Here is a 20,968-nt window from a genome sequence, read left to right on the forward strand (position 1 = left end):
TATCTGTCCCACCATCTTTCGCACTTTCTCTCTATCCCTCTTTCCCTCTTTCTCTCACATACATACATACATAAACATATATGTATGTATGTATACACACACACACACACATACACACACACATACACACATACACACACACAATAATGTAAAGGTATTTCGAAGTATCTGAATATAGTACATAAATACACACTTTTGTATAGGTACATATTTATAAATCTTAAGGAAGGTATGTGACTTTACACACACACATATGTACATGTATGTCTATATATATATATATATATATATATATATATATATATATATATATATATATATACTTTTTAAGATATGTGAATTCATACACAACTACATGACTGTTACTATTTATTAATTCTACATCCTATTATAGCAAAAAGCCAATGACTTAATGTTGAGGTGATCAGAAGTTTGGAAGGATTAAAAGCAAAGTTGACCAGGCTGGTATTTCAACTTAAAGAACCATAATCAAATCCAACAAAACATTTTATTCAACTTTTTATTCTGCTATTCCATTACTCTAAACCTCTACCAATTCTGTTATTACACCAGCCTAACACACTACCAATTCTGCTATTTCACCACCTGAAAACTACCAATTCTGTCATCCCATTGCCCTTCATACATAAATTTATATGACAAAATCATTTTGCAAGACAATGATGTCTAAAAGTTTTAGCAAAATTCAAAAGAAATTTTGAATTTTGGCAAAAAGCTATGAAGCTATCTTTATGGTATTTCTGTTGTGACTGCAACTATTATGTATAAGAACCATTTCTTGTTCTGATCCCATGTGATGAATTTCATATTAAGCGTACTTTTATCTATTTTTGACATTACACAAACACAAATCATGTTATATTAACCAAGAGATAACTCCTGCATTTGTTGTATGTACCTGTCTGTTGTTGTTGCTGTTTGATCTTTGGTCAGCTTTGATACAGCAATCTTAAGATCAAAGGCATTTTAACTAGAGGCATTCCATTCCTATATCTATGTAATCCTAGATATACTATGTCTAAAGAAAAGATGGAATCACCTTACTTGGAATGACTGTTCTATCAGAACTGATGTAGGCCATGACGTGTGTGCATGCACACACACACACACACACACACACACACACACACACACACACACACACACACACACACACACACACACACACAGGTGCAGCATGGCTGTGTGGTAAGAAGCTTGCTTCCTAACCACATGGTTCCGGGTTCAGTCCCACTGTGTAGCATCTTGGGCAAGTGTCTTCCACTATAGCCTCAGGCCGACCAAAGCCTTGTGACTGGACTTGGTACACAGAAACTGAAAGAAGCCTGTCATATATGTGTATGTGTGTGTGTGTGTGTGTGTGTGTGTGTGTGTATGTGCGTGCGAGTGTGTGTGTGTGTGTGTGTATATATATATATATATATATATATATATATTAAGAGGCACAAGCACTTACACATGCACACACACAGCAGTAACTTCTGCCTACCAGATTCAATTACAAGGCTGTGGTCAGCCAGAGGCTATAGCAGAAGACACTTGCTCAAGGTGCCATGTAGTGGGAATGAACCCGAAACCATGTACCTGGGAAGCAAGCTTCCTAACCACACAGCCATGCCTGTGCTTATATATATATATATACTTGACTGAGGAGAGAAGGCCACGAATGGCCTGTCCTTGTTTTGTCCTGTCTGTCTTTTTGTTGTTTTCCCTGTCTGTCTTCATATCGTTTATCTGTCCGGAAGTTTTATTGTCATCTGTTGTATTCTTGTTCCATTTTTTCATTTATATATACATATAGCAGTGTATGTACACTTTTGCTTACCTTGTAAGTATATATCTAAATTCTGGACGACTATTTTACTCCTTCTTTTAGTTTCCCTCATACTTTTTTCTTTCTTTCCTCTTTTTCTAGCGCCTCCTCTCTTACATTTCTTGGCCTTCTTTTACTTTAATCTATCTAGTATTGATCGATTATCTCCCTTGTCCCTTCACTATGTCCCTTTGATTTTTTCTCTCTTTCTCATCCTCCCCCTACCTCTCCCCTTTTCTTCTACACACACACACACACACACACACACATATATATATATATATATATATATATATATATATATATATATACTATATACATGCATATATGAGTACAGGACGTCACCAACAGTGTAAATAACATACACATTTTTTGCAGAGTAATTATATATTAAAACAAGAGATTGGAAAAACTTTTGGTATTATTCATCATTACATGTGTTTCATTTGTTAAAACGAGTTACAAAATTGTACATGTAAGACAAGTTCTCCTATTAGAAATTCTTCAGACAGAGAATCAAGTAATACAAAATTTACATTTGGATGAAGCTTTCATTTATTGTCAGTAATCAGGAATCCTATAGGTAGTAGGAGAGGAGAATAAAGAACAAAACTAGTAATATAAAAAAGAGAGTGAGTTAGAAATGGATGCAATAAGCAAACACACATACACATTCAAGCTTATATATGTAAAGGCAAATTTTATATTATTTGATTCTCTGTCGGAAGAATTCCTAAGAGAAGATATCTTGCATGTTTCCCCCACAATTTTGTAACTCCTATTTGTAAATGAAACATGTTTAATGGTGAATAAATAACACCAAAAGTTTTTTTCCAATTTCCTGTTTATATATATATATATATATATATATATATATATATATATATATATATATATATTGATAGGAAGGACAACAAAAGAAAGAAAGAGACCTTGATATTATGTAAATAGAGGAATTTATCTGTAAAAATATGTGACACTTATTCAGTAGCCATGATAAAACTCTGAGTTTCAGATGCCGGAGTGGGAACCCACGCCACCATCTCTTCAGTTATCCGGCCATTGAAAATTCCTTATCATGGCTACCGAATAAGTGTCACATATTTTTACAGATATATATATATATATATATCCCCTCTACCATCTTATGTTATTTCTACTCACACACTCTTGCTCCCTTGACCTACTTATCATGGTCATCCTGTCATAACTCTTCTTCACCTCACTATTTTGGTTACATTGCATTGAACAAGATCCGTTGAACCTTGTGTTGTGTGACCAATTGAGGCACTTGGTGTTGAATCGATGTATTTTTCTGCTTTTTCTTTCCTTTTCCTTTTTTTTTCTTTCTTTTTCTTTCCTTGTTCGTCTTTTTCCATTTTTTCTTCTGGTTTTGGATTCATATTTTTAATGTGGTTTTATATTATATATATGTATCATATACATATGCGTTATTTTGATCTATTTTAAAGAATTATAGTACTAAATATTTGAAACATAAATCTAAAACAATAAAACTTCTTAACCATTATAGAGTAGTGAGGTCTTTTAATTTTATGGGTTTGAACATGACCACACATGTGCTGGTACCATGATGAAATGCACCCAGTACATTCTGCAAAGTAGCTGGCAAACATAGAACAAAGAGGACTCTTTAGTCTTGTCTAGGACATGACAGCCTTACTAGTGCTGGTGTCATAATGAAATGCACCCGGTATAGTAGAGTATACTCTGTAAAAGGATTGGTCATAGAAGGGACATCTAGCCATTGGAAAACCAAGCCAAAAAATTAATTGTATGAGTGAAATGTGGTTCCCAAATTTGTCTAGGAGGACAATATGTCTGAATTAGAACAAAGCCACACTGGCATAAGCCAACCTGTTCTGATCAGCATGAAATCGTTTATAAAATGATGATGATGTTGGTGATGATATGTGTGTGCCTACACGGATTCTTTTATTCTTTTATTCCTTTACTTGTCTCAGTCATTTGACTGCGGCCATACTGGAGTACTATCTTAAAGAGTGTTTTAGTCAAAGAAATCGACCTCAGGACTTATTCTTTGTAAGCCTAGTACTTACTCTATCAGTTTCTTTTGCCAAACTGCTAAGTTACAGGGACGTAAACACACCAACAATGGTTGTCAAGCAATGGTTGGGGGACAAACATAGACACAAAGACACATGCACATAAATACACACAGACACACACATGTACACACGCACACACACTCACACACACACACACATGTACGATGAGCTTCGTTCAGTTTCCATCTACCAAATTCACTCACAAGGCTTTGGTCAACCTGAGGCTATAATAGAAGACACTCGCCCAAGGTGCCATACAGTGGGACTGAACCCAGAACCATTTGGTTGGGAAGCGAGATTCTTACCACACAGCCAAGCCTGCACCTATGTGTATACCTGTTGTTAAACATGTAAACAATGGTTCAAGAAAACTGACAAAGCAGTACTTTTAAACAAGTCCCTCATAGTATTTTTTCTGCCCAAGTTACAAGACACTCCCTTGTCATTTTTACCCTAAGAAACGCCAAGAAACATTGGGAAGCCTGTCACTAACAATACAACTGTTCACAAACTGCGATGTGTGTGTGTGTGTGTGTGTGCATGCATGTGTGTAAAGAGGGTGGAGGGGAGGTGAGCTTAAGGTAATTAAAATCTCATGCTTTATTGACAATGACGATAACATCTTTTATTGATATTTCTCAAATATTATTCTCTGTCTTAGACTTCTTCTCTGAAACATTAAGTATTTTTCCTTCTCATGCGATACCACACACGCATACACTCATATGCACACATACACTCATACACACACACTTACATACACATCACTTCAAGCTTTATAATGAATTGATTCTTGCTGACAACGATAACCACTTGTCACTTCCAGTTCAGGTGATTTTTATCAGTTATTGATTTGAGATATATTTTGATATATATACTTCATGAGCTGGAATTCTTGATGAAGTACTAAATAAATGGTTATTTCAATATCATTTAGGGGTAAAATTTCACTGTCTTATTAAAATTAGAGTTGATTAGTTTTTGTGTAGTTGTGTAGCCCCATGTTAGACTTGATCAAGAAGACCTGTGATCAAAGGTATTTCACCCTCTGACATTACTATGTGATTAAGAAGCTTGCTTCCCAACGATGTAGTTTTGGGTTCTGTCTCACGGCATGGTTCCTTGGGTTAGTGTCTTTTTCTACAGCCTTGGGCCAATGAAAACTTTGTTAGTGAATTTAGTAGACAGAAGCTGAAAGAAGCTTGTTTTATCTATCTATCTATCTATCTATCTCTCTCTCTCTCTCTCTCTCTCTCTCTCTCTCTATATATATATATATATATATATATATATATATATATATATATATATATATAGGTACAGGAGTGGCTGTGTGGTAAGTAGCTTGTTTACCAACTATATAGTTCTGGGTTCAATCTCACTGCATGGCACCTTGGGCAAGTGTCTTCTACTATAACCTCGGGCCGACCAAAGCCTTGGGAGTGGATTTTGTAGACGGAAACTGAAAGAAGCCCATCGTATATATATATGTATATGTATATATATATGTGTATGTGTGTCTGTGTTTGTCCCCCCAATATCGCTTAACAACCGGTGCTGGTGTGTTTAGGTTCCTGTAATTTAGCAGTTCGGCATAAGAGACCGATAGAAAAAGTACTAGGCTAACAAAGAATAAGTCCTGGGGTCGATTTGCTCGACTAAAGGCGGTGCTCCAGCATGGCTGCAGTCAAATGACTGAAACAAGTAAAAGAGTAAAGAGTATATATTTCCATCCATAAAGGGTTTAGCTTTATGGCATATCGTCAGATCCCCAAAACCTGTTGGCCCATAACTTCTTAAAAATATAGAGGGGAGAAATCTCTCACAGCTCAAAGGTAACACTGGGGGTTTATCTCCCTTTGCTATTGGCGATCAACTTCCAGCTGTGCCACCATCTTGTGGGCTCCACAAAGCTAACAGGAACCTCCTGAAATGTAAACATAAATTTACAAATTTGTTTTGCAAGATTCCTGATCTGAAATTGTGTGTTGAAACAGATATTGTTATAGTTCGGGATGATCATTTTTTTCTCTTGCCTAATAAACACACGCACTATATATTTGTTCTTCACTCATTTATAATTGCTCTTATGAACTGTAGTGGAAAGCCTTTTATGGATTCAAATATTTCTCAAACATATTTGGACTGGCATACAATTGTTTTTTTTACTTTCAGTTGCTTCCTTGCCCATCAACTTTATATCATATATGTTTCTTATATAATAACTGGCACTCTGTTAGTTAAGACAGCATGTGTTTCAGTTGATCCAACTTGTTGTCCACTTTTGCACTGTTGATAAAGTTCCCTTTTCCTGCAGGTACTTGATAATAAATACCATGGTGTTAAATTTTTTCAGTTTTCAAGAGAAGTCAATACTAATTACTTATGAAATTTTCTTTGAGCTGTCAGATGTCATTTTACCTGGAAAGAAACAATGCAGTTATGAATAAAAAGCTTTGAAATTAATGCATGCAAAGTATCACAGCTCTGGCATCACTCTTTAATAGTCAGCCTATGAACATTTCAGCCTACTTTTGAATATTGATTGGTCACTAAAAAACATATATTATGGACATACTGTATGAAAAACAATACATATTAGTGAGAGACAGAGAGAGTAAAAGCAATCACCCTAAGACTGAAATGTAACCGGTGTTCTCACTGCTGCTGCAGGGACAATATTTTATCTCCCTCTGATATTGAATAGTGACACCACACCTATAAGAGACATAATCTTAGAACAAATGCTTCAGAAATTGGCCTATTAGCAGTATGTATATGTTTATTTCTTTATTGCCCACTGGGGGCTAAACATAGAGGGGACAAACAAGGACAGAAAGGGACTAAGTTGATAACATCAATCCCAGTGTGTAAGTGGCACTTATTTAATTGAATTTGAACTCAGAACTAACTGCAGATGAAATACTGTTAAGCATTTCACCCGGTGTGCTAACGATTCTGCCAGCTCGCTGCCCTACAGTATGTATATGTTAAATAACATTACATATGATACACACCCATGCACACACACACACATATATATGCTGGTGGCACATAAAAAGTACCCAACACACTATGTTAACTGGCTGGCATTAGGAAGGGCATCCAGCAGTAGAAGCCATGCCACAACAGACAATTGGAGTCTGGACAGCTCCCTGCTAGCCAGCTCCATGTCAAACTGTCCAACCCATGCCAGCATGGAAAGAAGATGTTAAGCGATGATGATGATGATGATGATGATGATATATATAAACACACACATGAGTTTATCTTTTCATACTGGTTAACATTTCATGTCCAAGTGATCATGCTTACTTCATTCCTTTCTACTTCCAACATTTAGGACAAAAATAAAAAATTAAATAATTGTGTCTTTAGATTCGCATTCTATGTATGTAGATTTTTTTGTAAATAGGAAATAAGCAATAAATTAAATAAGAAAAATAATAAAAAAAAAAAAATCCTCAAAAACAGTGAAGTGTAAATGACTTTTGAAATGATGAATTTTTCATGAACCTACAAAATGTGACACTCATTCTGTATTCTCTACAGCACTTCATTCCTTTTCTTTTCAAGAGTTGCAGGAGGGGAACCTAAAATACGCTAAAAGAGTGAGAAGGAGAGCAATAACAACAACAACAACAACAATAAAAATGGTTTAAATTGGCCCTAGTGGATTAGCATAAATCTTTATTCTGATGTTGAGAATACTTTATAATGTACATTTTAATTTCAAAGACAATATTTTGAATACACTTAAAGAAGCTAGAATAATTTTTTCTTTCTCTTCATTCTTTTGTGAAAATAAGAAATTAAAAGCAAAACAAAAAGAAAAAGACAAAAACAAAAAAGACAACATCAACAAAAGCCTTTTGGGTTTCTTCTGAATTTGTAAACCATTTTATCTCGGTCCAGAATAGAGAACAGAACTGAAAAGCAGACTATTGAATGAGGAGAAAACAAATTAAGCCATAGTTAAAAATAGGTGAAAATAAAATGAAAAAATAATAAAATATTACATATAAAAAGAATAAAAATAAAAATTGAAATCAATTTTTCCTCACCTATTCTTTAAGGTTACTGTTATTGTTATTATTTTTCACTGTAATTTCTTGATTGAAATTTTAGTGAAGAATACTTCAATCTAATTTTGCTTGTTTAATGAATAATTTTGCAGTTATGCACAACTGTTGTTCCACACCATCTCACCAACCATCAGCATTTTACATTAAAAGAAACAAAAAAACCCCAAAAAACTCTTCATTAAGAAGACCAATAAGATCAATGTTTTGAAGTGAGTGAGAGAGAGAGAAAGAGAGAGTGTATTCAGAAGGTTTTTATTTTAATGTTGGCACTGGTGGAATTGATGCAAATACTAGGTCATAACACCACACACTCTCAATTTGTAAGAATGGCAGAGTGCGGTATATTTGACTGAATTGGCTCCCACCATATGACATAGTTAACTTCAGAGCTGTTTATAGTTCCAATTACCGATATTGATGTTAGTGATAGTTTTTGTTGGCACTCCGTCGCTTACGACATCGAGGGTTCCAGTTGATCCGATCAACGGAACAGCCTGCTCGTGAAATTAACGTGCAAGTGGCTGAGCACTCCACAGACACATGTACCCTTAACTTAGTTCTCGGGGATATTCAGCGTGACACAGTGTGACAAGGCTGACCCTTTGAATTACAGGCACAACAGAAACAGGAAGTAAGAGTGAGAGAAAGTTGTGGTGAAAGAGTACAGAAGGGTTCACCACCATCCCCTTGTGAAGCTTTAGGTGTTTTCGCTCAATAAACACTCACAACGCCCGGTCTGGGAATCGAAGCTGCGATCCTATGACTGCGAGTCCGCTGCCCTAACCACTGGGCCATTGCGCCTCCACATTAGTGATAGTAACACTGTATAACATGATTTTTGTCCTTGGGTAGCAACTGTTTTTTTATTTCCTATTTGTTTACTCCTAGAAAGTATGAAAAATGGCTATTTCCTTCAGATTTTGCTTTTCTTACATTTATTCAAAACCAAAAGAATCCCTCTCAACACACGGCTGTAATGATATCCCACTACTCTTGCTCATCAACAGAGATGCACATAGTGTCAGCCACTAAGGGACATGCTCAAGTAGTAAAGGTCAAGTAACTGACAAGCAAATCTGTGGTATTGAGCATAATATTTGCTACAATTTTTTGTACTTCTTGAATATGGAGGAAGGGCAGTACCCATAGATTTTACAGGCCCTCTGAGACCAGCGAACTTGATGACGTTCATGTTCTGTTTAAACTGCTTGCAAAGAGAACATTCCACAGAACTTATGTTTTGGAGATGAAGTGCTGGGCAGAGGGATTAGTGCAGGGATGGAGGGCAAGGATTGATGATACAAAGGTGATGAGAAGTGAAGACATGACTGGGTTGAAGGCACCTGAACAGAAAAGGTACAAGATCAGCCGGCACCAAAAAACAGAGGCTTTTAAAGCAGTGACAGAGAAGACAGAGAAAGAGAGAGGAAACAACATGCTTGTGAGTTAGAGGCTGGAGTGTGCCTGTTAGTGATTTAGTGCCTATTACTTGAGAGGCTGGATGTAGTCCGAGATGTCATCATGTGTAACAGCAGCACCATCCCAGATGTAAGAGTAATACTCTATTGTGGGTCTCACTTAAGCCTTGTAGAGTGTCATGCCTGATGTTTATTTTATTGAACCTCCAATGAAATGGATTAAAAGTAAACCTCTGGTGGGATGGATTAAGACTAAAGTAAAAGTAATGTCTAAAGAGATTTGAACTCTGAATGTCGAGGAACAAAACTGAATGCTGCCATGCATGGTCAGTGCCAGTGACATGTGAAAGGCATCACCTTTGTATCATCAATCCATGCTGGTGACACTTGCGAGGCACCTGTGCCACTCATACACAAAAGGCAGCCATGCTGGTGACATGTCAAAGGCAGCCATGCTGGTGACATGTCAAAGGCAGCTGTGCTGGTGACATGTCAAAGGCAGCCATGCTGGTGACATGTCAAAGGCAGCTGTGCTGGTGACATGTCAAAGGCAGCCGTGCTGGTGACATGTCAAAGGCAGCCATGCTGGTGACATGTCAAAGGCAGCTGTGCTGGTGACATGTCAAAGGCAGCTGTGCTGGTGACATGTCAAAGGCAGCTGTGCTGGTGACATGTCAAAGGCAGCCATGCTGGTGACATGTCAAAGGCAGTTGTGCTGGTGACATGTCAAAGGCAGCTGTGCTGGTGACATGTCAAAGGCAGCCATGCTGGTGACATGTCAAAGGCAGTTGTGCTGGTGACATGTCAAAGGCAGCTGTGCTGGTAACATGTCAAAGGCAGCCGTGCTGGTGACATGTCAAAGGCAGCTGTGCTGGTGACATGTCAAAGGCAGCTGTGCTGGTGACATGTCAAAGGCAGCCATGCTGGTGACATGTCAAAGGCAGTTGTGCTGGTGACATGTCAAAGGCAGCTGTGCTGGTAACATGTCAAAGGCAGCCGTGCTGGTGACATGTCAAAGGCAGCTGTGCTGGTGACATGTCAAAGGCAGCTGTGCTGGTGACATGTCAAAGGCAGCTGTGCTGGTGACATGTCAAAGGCAGCCGTGCTGGTGACATGTCAAAGGCAGCTGTGCTGGTAACATGTCAAAGGCAGCCATGCTGGTGACATGTCAAAGGCAGCCGTGCTGGTGACATGTCAAAGGCAGCTGTGCTGGTGACATGTCAAAGGCAGCTGTGCTGGTGACATGTCAAAGGCAGCTGTGCTGGTAACATGTCAAAGGCAGCCGTGCTGGTGACATGTCAAAGGCAGCTGTGCTGGTGACATGTCAAAGGCAGCTGTGCTGGTGACATGTCAAAGGCAGCCATGCTGGTGACATGTCAAAGGCAGCCATGCTGGTGACATGTCAAAGGCAGTTGTGCTGGTGACATGTCAAAGGCAGCTGTGCTGGTAACATGTCAAAGGCAGCCGTGCTGGTGACATGTCAAAGGCAGCCGTGCTGGTGACATGTCAAAGGCAGCCATGCTGGTGACATGTCAAAGGCAGCTGTGCTGGTGACATGTCAAAGGCAGCTGTGCTGGTGACATGTCAAAGGCAGTTGTGCTGGTGACATGTCAAAGGCAGCTGTGCTGGTGACATGTCAAAGGCAGCCATGCTGGTGACATGTCAAAGGCAGCTGTGCTGGTGACATGTCAAAGGCAGCTGTGCTGGTGACATGTCAAAGGCAGCTGTGCTGGTGACATGTCAAAGGCAGCTGTGCTGGTGACATGTCAAAGGCAGTTGTGCTGGTGACATGTCAAAGGCAGCCATGCTGGTGACATGTCAAAGGCAGTTGTGCTGGTGACATGTCAAAGGCAGCTGTGCTGGTGACATGTCAAAGGCAGCTGTGCTGGTGACATGTCAAAGGCAGCTGTGCTGGTGACATGTCAAAGGCAGCCATGCTGGTGACATGTCAAAGGCAGCCATGCTGGTGACATGTCAAAGGCAGCTGTGCTGGTGACATGTCAAAGGCAGCTGTGCTGGTGACATGTCAAAGGCAGCTGTGCTGGTGACATGTCAAAGGCAGCCATGCTGGTGACATGTCAAAGGCAGTTGTGCTGGTGACATGTCAAAGGCAGCTGTGCTGGTGACATGTCAAAGGCAGTTGTGCTGGTGACATGTCAAAGGCAGCTGTGCTGGTGACATGTCAAAGGCAGCCATGCTGGTGACATGTCAAAGGCAGCTGTGCTGGTGACATGTCAAAGGCAGCTGTGCTGGTGACATGTCAAAGGCAGCTGTGCTGGTGACATGTCAAAGGCAGCTGTGCTGGTGACATGTCAAAGGCAGCTGTGCTGGTAACATGTCAAAGGCAGCCGTGCTGGTGACATGTCAAAGGCAGCCATGCTGGTGACATGTCAAAGGCAGCCGTGCTGGTGACATGTCAAAGGCAGCTGTGCTGGTGACATGTCAAAGGCAGCTGTGCTGGTGACATGTCAAAGGCAGTTGTGCTGGTGACATGTCAAAGGCACCCATGTTGGTGACATGCCGAAGGTATGTGTGCCAGTGATGCCCAAGAGGCACCTGTGCTGGTGACACATAAGAGGCACTTATGCTGATGACATACAAATGGCACTCAGTACATTCTATGGAGTGGTTGGCATAAGGAAGGGCACCTAGCCATAGAAACCAAGCCAAAACTGATTGGAGCTTGGTGCAGCTCTCCAGCTTATTAGTTCCAGTCAAGCTGCCTAATCTAAACCAACATGGAAAATGGACGCTAAATGATGATGATGATGATGATGTGCCACTACAAACTGTGCATGGGTTTGATGTTGGAGATAATAACGGTTTCAAATTTTGGTACAAGGCCAGCAATTTTGGGGTAGAGAGTTAGTCAATACCATCAATCCTAGTACTTAGTTGGTACATTTTATTGACCCTGAATGGCAAAGTTAACCTCAGTAAAATTTGAGCTCAAAATGTAGCCAGTTGGAAGAAATACCACAAGGTATTTCTTCTGATGCTCTTCTGATGCATCCCCACCACTACCACCATCATTATTACCTGTTCATTATTTCTCATATACTGTTTAAATAAGCCTTCTGTTCAGAATCTCTCACATGTTATAGACCTTTGTTGAGCCCTTCAAGAGGTTCAGCATCCTGAGTTCAGTCTTTGTCACTTCTTTTCACATCTTCCAGTTCAGTGTTCATGTTTTCCTCAGTTTTTCTTCTCCAGGTTACTTCAACTTGGACACTTCTTTACCACTTCTCCACTGTCCCTATCTTTGCATTATTATTATTATTATTATTATTATTATTATTATTATTATTATTTAAGATGCTCATGCAGTGTCCAATATTGTGATGTTGTTGATTGAAGATATTATGTCTACCAGGGGTTTGTATTGTCTGTCAAGTCACAGCTAGGACCTCAGACAGACAGTACTTTACATAATATATGTGCAGCTCCAAGTAATGCTGATTTTTGCAATACTCCTAGATTGTAGGGTATTTCTAAAATTTCCAGGTATTTTTTCAGGTTGGGTGGTATTGAACCCAGTGCTCCAATGACAACAGGGACAACCTTAATTTTCGACTCTTGTAGCAGCCACATTTTGGTAATCTCAATTCTCAGGTCTCCATATTTATCTAATTTTTCTCTTTCTTTCATGATAATATGTTGATCTCCTGGTACTGCCATGTCACTTATTAGGCACTCTTGTTTGTCCCTCCTAAAGGTTACTATATCTGGCCTTCGGTGCTCTAACACCTTGTCTATCTGGAAGTCAAAGTCCCAGAGTTTTCTTTGCCTTTCCCTTTTGTCCATTACTTTTTCCAGTGTATGTTGGTACCAAGTGCCTGTTACCTCATATTCATACTTCCAGCATAGTAGTCAGTGAAGGTTTTGGGTTGCCTTGTCATGTCTGCCCTTGTACTCTTTCTGTGCAAGACTTTCACAAGCACTAACAATGTGAGTCACATTTCCAACACTCTTCCTGCACATTCTGCAGAGGTTTGTTGCATTTGAGTGGTATATATCCATTTTCACTGGGTATAATGGAAAGTGTCAGCTGTCCTCAGTCAGCTGACTAAGGTGACACATGTTTACTGATCATACTTCAAGAATCCTGCAGAGTTCTCTTGCAGTTCCAAGCAATGATGATTTTTTTTTTTCTAGGACTTCTATCTTCATATTCGTTCCAATCTTTTTGAGCCATGCTGGTAGTTGGGTACTGATACTTCCAAGCGTACCAGTCGCTATTGGTATCATGTCCACTCTCTTCATTGTCCACAACCTGTATATTTCCCACTTCAATTCATCATAATTCTTTGCTTTTCCTTCATCTTTCTCTTCAAGCCTGTTGTCACCAGGATGTGCAATACATCAATTACCTGGCAAATCTTTTCTTTTCTGTTCACTACAGCAATGTCAGGTTTTCGATGTTAAATCTGATGGTCACACTGAATCAATGCATCCCACATGATTTTGCAATCGTCATTCTCAGTAACTCCTTTTGAGTCATACCATGTCTTTGATCTTTCTAGGCTATAATTTCCACAAAGCTCCCAATGGATCATTCTTGCCACATTGTCATACAGCCTTTTGTATTCACATTTTACCAATTTTACACATTCACTAACAAGATGCCACATTGTTTCACTCCTCTCACCACGTATTGTGTATTTGCTGCTCTTCGTTCTTCTTTTTCTTCTTCTTCTTCTCATCGTCATCGTCATCATCATCAAAGCAGTGAGCTGGCAGAATTGATAGCACACTGGATGAAATACTTAGTGGTATTTTGCCCATTACTACGTTCTGAGTTCAAATTCTGCTGAGGTCAACATTGCCTTTCATCCTTTTGGGGTTGTTAAATTAAGTATCAGTGAAACACTGGTGTTGATGTAATCAACTAGTCCGACCTCTCCAAATCTCAGGCCTCGTGCCTTTAGCAGAAAGGATTATTATTATTATTATTATTATTATTATTATTATTATTATTAAAATTAAAAGAAGAGTGCCATTTGCTATCTCGTGAACAATATTTCGACATCTTGCGTGTCTTCCACTGGTTCAAAAAATAAATTTGTCAATCTACTTCATTTTCGTTTATATAGAAAGGATTGAGGTAACTCCTCCTGAAGATATATATATCTTCAGGAGGAGTTACCTCAATCCTTTCTATATTATTATTATTAGTATTATTATTAAAGTGGTGAGCTGGCAGAATCATTAGCATGCTGGGCAAAATGCTTAGTGGCATTTTGTTCATATTTATAGTCAGAGTTCAAATTCTGCTGAGGTTGATTTTGCTTTTCATCATTTTGGGGTTGATAAATTAAGTACTAGTAAAACACTGGGGTCAACTATTCCCCTCACCTAAAATTTCAAGCCTTGTGCTTTTATTAGAAAGGATTATTATTATTATCATTATTATTATTATTATTATTATTATTATTATTATTATTATTATTCAGGCAGCAAATTGGTAGAATTGTTAGTAGAATATTGTCTGTCTTTATGTTGTAAGTTCAAACTCCATCAGGTTGACTTTGCCTTTCACCCTTTTGAGGGGTCGATGAAATAAATACTAGTTATATGCTGGAGTTGATGTAATGAAATTATGCCCTTAACTGAAATTGCTGGTCTAGAGACAAAATTTGAAACCATTATTATTATTATTACTGTTATTATTGAGAGACACTGGGGTAAAATATACGAAGCCCAATATACCCATCATGACTACCTGCCTGATAAGAGTACATCAGACACATGCATCACAATCATATGTGCACGACATGGTGATCTCATATCAAGATAAACAGTGCAGGTGGGGCCCAGTTAGAATTTTCTTCAGGTCGAGTAGCCCATACTGCTCAAAAGGACCCTGAATAAGGGTTGTTTGAGGATGTTGAACAAAGCACTCATGCAGTTCTATATTTAAGAGATGAGGAATTATGTACATTATTTACATTATTTACATTTGACAGATATTTGTCCTCATCTTGTTTGTTGTTTAGACAATGTTTTGGCTGATATACCCTCCAGCCTTCATCAGGTGTCTTGGGGAAATTTCGAACCTGGGTTCTCATTCCTAAGGTGTTTTTTGACATCATCATCATCATCATTATTATCATCATCCTCCTCCTCCTCATCATCATCATCATCATCATCATCATCATCATTACTATTATTATTATTATTAAGTCCTGGAGTCGATTTCTTCAACTAAAAAAACCCTTTAAGGTGGTGCCCTAGCATGGTCACAGTCAGATTACTGAAAGAAGTAAAAGAGTAGAAGAATATATATATATATATATATATATATACACATACACAAACAAAGATATATAACTTGACAGCAATATTTAACTTGACAACTGGTGTTAGTTTGTTTATGTCCTTATAACTTAGAAGATCAGCAAGGGAGATCACTAGAATAAGTACCAGACATAAAAATAAGCTATAGGGCATGAGTGATTTGTTCGATGAAACCTTTCAAGGCAGAGCCCCAGCATGGCCACAGTCCATGGTGTTTGGGAGGGCATCCAGCTGTAAAAATCTTGTCAAAACTGACCTGACATGTGCTGGTAGCACATAAAAAGCACTCAGTCCACTTTGGTGGACAGTTGGTGTTAGGAAACACATCTAGCCCAGTCAAAAACCCTGCCAACACAGACACAGAAGTCTGGTGCAGGCTCCTGCCTGGCTGGTTCATATCAAACTGTCCAACCCATGCCAGCATGGAAGGTGGACATTAAAATGATGAGTGATGATTATATATATATATATAAAAGAAGTTTGAAAACGCCAATATATAAAAAATGAATTTTAGTTTATAATTTTGTCAGAGATATTTTTAACATGTTTTGGTTCTTGAAAAAAACGAACCTTATCAAAAATACATATTTAAAAAAATGAAATTAAATGAAAAGTTCATAATTGTTCCTTACTGGTGTCAATAGTCCACGTGGGAGCATTTTTTTGTTGGTTGTAGTAGTAGTAGTGACTGTGTTGGTAATGGTGTATATATATATATATATATATATATATATATATATATATATATATATATATATAATGGGTTTCTTTCAGTTTCCATCTACGAAATTCACTCACAAGGTTTTGGTCAGCTTGAGGCTATAGTGGAAGATACTTGCCCAAGGTAGGACCGAACCTGGAACCATGTGGTTGGGAAGCAAGCTTCTTACCCAGTCACACCTGCACCTGATGTGAATTTATTTTTAAAACAGTCTTTCTCTTGTTTCTCAGTATTTGTTTCAATACCCCATGAATGTCATATATATATATATTACATAACATAGTTGACCTTGTCTTTTTTTAGAGATTTCCTCTATGTTGTGTTCGTGTAATATAATCTACCATTGTTCTATTCATGTCATCTATATATGTCAATTTTACTTTATTTTCCAGATTGAAATGATGGTTCACCTGATCAAGGCTAATTACCAGATGAAGAGTAATTAATTACTAGAGAGAGAGAGAGAGAGAGAGACTGTGAGGATTATTTCACTTTTGTCTCTCCCGATACAGAGTTTCCAGCAAAGTAAGAATTTTTGATTGTCATTCATGTTTCTGCTATGTTTTTTTTATATACAGTTTCTTAAGTGAATGGGATAGCTGTGTTGGATTTGATACTCTATCTGTATGAGAGAAAGAGAGAGAGAGAAAAAAAAGGAGAAAGGAGAAACTATGTGTGTGAATATTTCCATGTATGTGTGAATATTTCTGTATATGAGGAAGTAATGTCTGTGTGAATGGTGCGTGAATGTATGTGTGTGTATGTGTGAAAGCAGTTAGAGGAAATGTACTTGAGTTTAGCGAGGGGGCAGGTTTTATTTCGTCTTTGTGTATAAGGTTGCAGTAACGTACAAAAATAAGTAATGCGACCAGTTTTAGATTCACAAGGCAGTAGACTACGTCCCTTAACCACAGTAAGAACTTTGGATTTCAAAGTTAATCTTCTTTGTTTCTTTATTTCAGCAACCTGTTGTTAGTTCAGCACAGATTCAAACTAGAAAATGTTGCAAAGGCTTAACATGTTAAACACAATATCAATCTCTTGGCCTTCTGCCATAGAACTGAGTTGTAGTCAACAAATCAAGCCTTCAGCCTCTCAGATTTCATTTTATTGAACTGAAATTATGATGTAAGAGACAAATTATTTAGTAATACAATCACGAACTAACTGACATTTTCTCCTAGTTTAAATTGCAGTGGTCTAATTCTTCAGATATGAAATTATGTTTGACTGCATTCTATTGAGTAATGTCTTGTATAAATACATTATAAAAGAAGATTCTGGTTATCTTTGAAAGTAGAAGATAGATTTCCCAAACATGCACTACTCTTAGTCACATCTACATTTTCTAGAATACTCTTGTCTTCTTTGACTTGTGCAAATCACATCATTGAAATCTCAAAGCTATGAGATAATGCATGAGTAATTCAAAACAATATAAATAAGCCTTACATGTGAAAGAGTAATCCAAATGCTAAAGCTATAATAAAGTTGTGACAATTTTGAAAATAATTAAAATAAAAGTAGCGTATATTTAAACAGAAATAGGGTAATGAAAGGGTTAATCTCCAGGTGTTAAAATGCTACATTTATTCCACTGGGTTATGGGCATTGTTTGTCAACTTTAGACTCTAAGAATAAAACTCCATGCCAAAAAATATGAAGTTCTGCCATCTTCTCAGTCAGCCAACCTCACTCTCTGACAGCTTGTCAATCTCTTACTAACTGCTCTTACTTAACTAAAGTTATAAAGATTTTATAGAGTTCATCTTTAGTCCCTGCTTCAACAGCTCCTGATTTTGTTCCATTTTCTCTTGTTGCCAATTGAACTGTAGTATACCTGTATATATATATATATATATATATATATGCATCATCATCACTATCATCATCACTTAACACCCCAAAACGGGTGTTAAAATACAAGAGGGGAACACTCACATCCAGTACTCAGTTAAATCTATATTATAACGTCATAAATGACATAAGCTTTATGTATATTCCTCATGTTGGTATGGGTTAGATAGTTTGACTGGTAAGCTAGAGAGTTGTACCAGTCTCCAGTCTGTTTTGGCTTAGTTTCTATGACTGGACGCCTTTCTTAATGCCAACCACTCTACAGAGTGTACTGGGTGCCTTTTACATGTCACCGGCACTGACCATAACCTCGATTTTACTTAACTTGATGTGTCTTCCTAAGCACAGCAAATTGCCAGAAGTCTCAGTCACTTCTCCATAAATATGCAGTATATGTAGTTGAGGTAGTATTAAATCAAAATAACCATCCATGTATCATACTTACTGCATATACAGTGTTGATAGGCTAGTTACTGTGCTATTTATCTTGATATAACACCTCTTATAGACATGCTGTGTTAAAAACACTATAAATATTAGAGTGAGATGAAAATTTGTCCCAATCATCTGTTGCCAGCTAGAATGCCAGAACCATTTCTGCCTACTAGATGAGATGGTAATCAGCGCAATGGATTGAATTACTAGTTTCTTCTGAAGATTAAACATTCTATGATGATTATGCAGTCACCTATGTAGCAATTGCTGCATGACATAGTAATATACACCAGAGAAATATGAATAAAGCTCATGTCATTTATGATGTTATAAAATAAATTTAACTGAGCACTGGATATGAGTGTTCCATCCTTGTATTTTATATTATCCATCCATCCATCCATCCATCCATCCATCCATCCAAGGAGGCACAAGCATTTCCACAAACATGTATACACACAATGGAACTTCCGCTTACCAAATTCACTCACACGACTTCACTTGGCTCAAAGCTATAGTAGAATATTAAAGTACTGCACAGTGATACTGAACCTGAAACCATGTGGTTGGGAAGTAAGCTCCATACACACGTAGCCATGCCTGCATCTATAAATATGTGTGTGTGTGTGTGTGTGTGGCAGGTTTTTCTACAGCTGGATACCCTTCCTGATGCTAACACTCACCAGAGCATCATGATTATACCAATGCTTTAACTCATTGTTGAAACATTGATGTAGCCATGATGTTCTGGTGATCTGATGAGCTGGCTTTCTTCATCTGCACTGATTTGTAAATATACAAAGTATTGTGTAATGCATAGCATGTATATTAGTGAAGACATGTAAACAGAATTTATTATTCACTGAAATTATTATTATTAAAAGATGAAGGCTACGAAACAGCTGTAACCCTAAGAATGACAAGTGGTTAAATAAATATATTCTCTTCTCATGCTTCCTAGCTTTTTTATGGTTTATATATATATATATATATATATATATAGCAACAGATGTAAATATATATAAATACCCAGAACAATATATAAGTAAAAACAAATCATAAATATATGGTCCTACCTACTTAGAATAAAGAAGAGATATACTGATAAAATATTATCATTTCCCCAACATGAATTTTTCCTTTGATTAGCATTCCCTGGGTTGTAATATTAAATAGAATTTTATTGTTTACAACAATTATACCATTAAAGTTGTCACTGCTAGAAAACTTAGGTGTAAATGATTTAAGTGCAAGGTTATCATTCTGAAATATTTATTGATTATCTAACGTGGACAGTTTTATATATATTTAAATGGTGATTTATCAGGGTTTCTATATATGTAAATAATAATTAAAAAGTTTTAGTTTCTTACGACGACAATGATGTAAAATCTCATTGCTTTTGTTAAATAAATAGCCATTTACTAGTAAGATTTATATAGCTTCAAGTGTGCCTAAATGACATTCATGCCTACTAGGTTTAACTGAGATTAAAATATTCCAATATAGTTTATATTTGAAAGTCTTAGATTTCTGTAAGTGTATATATATATATATATATATAATATAATCTGAATATATATATATTCCTTGTGTGCATATATGTTCCCAGCTACTGGGAAAGGCTGAAAGAGCTAAGACTCTTCTCTCTAGAATGAAAGCAGGAAAGATATGCAATGAAATACATCTGGAAAATCCTGGAAGGCCTTGAACCAAAGCTTGGCATTGAAACAGCAGAATGGGGCACCATTGCATAGTACCAAAGACCCCAGCTTTGCCATCAAAATACAGGACCAGATACTGCAACAGCTTGGGCTTCAAGGCCTTGCAGCTCTTCAAAATCCTTCCAAAATGCCCGAGTGTCTGCATGGTGTGGATGTAGGTGTCTTCAAAAGAAAACTGGATCTTCTGTCAAGTGTTCCAGAAGAGCCTACCCAATGGCAGGAAACAAATGAGAGTAACAGCATCAAACTCCCTCATTCACCAAATACTACATATCAGAGGTGGTTTCAAATACTGCAGGTGTATCACAGCCAGTGGTGGTGCCCCAGCATGAGCACAGCTTTAAAGCTGAAACAAGTTAAAAAGTAAAGAGTTAATGATGCAAATGAACAAATAAAACTGCTTGAGCTTAATATACAAAATATATATACATATATACATGTAAACGGAAAGAAAGCAAAGACTGAAAAATTTTACACAATGAATACTCAAGTACAAATATATAGATA

The 20,968-nt window shown here is 37.5% G+C and overlaps 1 long non-coding RNA gene across 1 annotated transcript in view; it reads left to right on the top strand.

Annotated features, from left to right (window-relative positions):
• The window catches only part of LOC149135042 (uncharacterized), a 206,458-nt gene extending 189,487 nt beyond the window's left edge, over window positions 1-16,971 (top strand). The window contains exon 3 of the long non-coding RNA XR_016242246.1: window positions 16,838-16,971. This is a non-coding gene — a long non-coding RNA (uncharacterized LOC149135042). The remainder of the gene's footprint in view (window positions 1-16,837) is intronic.
• The last annotated feature ends 3,997 nt before the right edge of the window (window positions 16,972-20,968 follow it).

This window comes from Octopus bimaculoides, chromosome 6 (genome assembly GCF_046866305.1).
Source record: "Octopus bimaculoides isolate indiv1 chromosome 6, ASM4686630v1, whole genome shotgun sequence".
Lineage (NCBI taxonomy): Eukaryota > Metazoa > Mollusca > Cephalopoda > Octopoda > Octopodidae > Octopus > Octopus bimaculoides.